Below are 2,119 nucleotides of genomic sequence, written 5' to 3'. Positions count from 1 at the left end.
TAAATAGACAGATGAAATATTTTTTTAAACTGCTTATGAATTTTATTTTATCTTAATTTTAAAAGCAGAACATTAAAATATTCATGATATTTACTTTTATATTTTTATGGTCTTAATCTTTGAATAATAAACATAATTTTAGTTTAATATGAAATTTTTTTTTAATTAAAATCTTCTTAAGATGGAGGTTGGGAAAAGCATTAGGTGAGTGTATCTTTCATGTAGAATTTTTGCTGATGCCTAAACTGACTAAAAGTAATTTGAAAATTTGGAAGTATTTTCCCCCATCACAAATATTGAAACATATCATTATATCCCCTACTTATCATGACTGTTTTCTCAGTGTAGGTTAGGAAGTAAGGAACATCTGATTTAAATATTTTTTTTATGAAACAACAAGTGTACATTATTTACTATTCCCTCATCTCATCACTTATCCCCAAAAGAGAATGATAACTCATATACATTCTGAGTATATTCAAGAATAAGGATATATTTAAAATCTCTCACTAAGAATAAACTCTTTCATTTTGCAAGTTTCCTTTCTCCCAACTACTTTTTTGGGGCTTCCCAGGTAGCTCAGTGTTAAAAAAAATAAGCCTGCCAATCAAGAGATGCGGGTTCAATACCTCTAGGTCAGGAAGACCCCCTGAAGGAGGAAATGGCAACCCACTCCAGTATTCTTGCCTGTGAAATCCCATGGACAGAGGAGCCTGGTGAGCTACAGTCCATGAGGTCGCAAATGACTCAGATGTGACTGAAGTGACTAAACAACAATAACTTCCTTTTTAGTCAGATAATCAGAAGCAGGAATATTTTTGGTGGCAAGGGTGGGGGGTGTAAATAAAAGTGTCAATTAAAAATTCTTAATAAAAGACTATGTCCTTTATATTTGTAAGAGTTAAGGTAACATATCAGACGTAGCCTTTGATTTCCAGAAGATGAAAACCTAACAGGCGAAGCAATATATTTATACTTAAAATAACAAAATGACTGTTGTCATGGGTGTGCCTGGCTAGTTTTCAGTAAGAGAATGTAAGAGAATCATTCTTGCCTCTGAGGACCTCAGAAACATTCCAGACACAGACACAGGCAGTATATAGATACATTCCAGAAGAAAACCAGTTATTCTTTCACCGAATTCCAATATTGTCCTAGTCTTTGTACAGAAGACAATGGGTTAATGGAAGTATGTCTCAAAACTCCAGGATCCCATGTGTCCTTTGTCTTCAGTCAGCCAAAAGTATTCTGCTCTCCTGTGACAATGACAAATACAACCCCACTTCTAGTGGAGAAATTTTATGGTATCAGAGTGGATTGTGCTCATACTCAAACTCTCAGAATAGGGTCCTAAATAATTAATTCCTTGTCAGTTTTTAAAGAGCAGCCTGTTTGTTGCATCCAATCAAGGAACCTGAAAATGAAATTACTTACTTATCTGTTTTTATCTTAATGAGACAGTAGATTGGATGGATAATATGACTTCCCTGGTGGCTCAGTTTTGGTAAAGAATCCACCCTGCCAATGCAGAAGACTCAGGTTCTATTCTTGGGTTGAAAAGATCCCCTGGAGAAGGAAATGGCAATCCACTCCAGTATTCTTCCTGGGAAATCCCATGGACAGTGGAGCCTGGCTGGCTACAGTCCATGGGGTCCCAAAAGAGTCGAACACAACTTAGCGACTAAATAATTTATATGGAACTTGAATTCGGTCAACTAAGATTTGCTACAACCCCCTGTGAGTATTGAAGATATGTTCTAATAGTAAGAACATAATTCTTTGAACCTAGGCTTACAAGACCCTGATTTGTTTATGGGATTTGTTTTAGTCTGCTAGGGCTGCCATAACAAAGTGCCACAGAATAATTGGCTTAAACAACAGAAATTTATTTTCTCACACTTCAGGAGTCTGGAAATCTAATATCAAAGTGTCAGTAGGTTTGATTTCTCCCAAGTCGTTACTGCTTGGTTTGCAGATGGCAACCTTTTCTGTGTTGTTATATGGCTTTTGCTTTGTGTAAACCCACCCCAGTGTCTCCTCCTCCTCCTATAAGAATACCAGTTCTATTGGATTCAGCCCGACCCATATGACCTTCTTTGACTGTAATCACCTCTTTAGA

The sequence above is a fragment of the Bison bison genome, unplaced genomic scaffold (genome assembly GCF_000754665.1).
Source record: "Bison bison bison isolate TAMUID 2011002044 unplaced genomic scaffold, Bison_UMD1.0 scf7180017864339, whole genome shotgun sequence".
In the NCBI taxonomy this organism is placed as follows: Eukaryota; Metazoa; Chordata; class Mammalia; order Artiodactyla; family Bovidae; genus Bison; species Bison bison.
The sequence above is the reverse complement of the archived record's forward strand: the minus strand, read 5'-3'. Positions refer to the sequence as shown.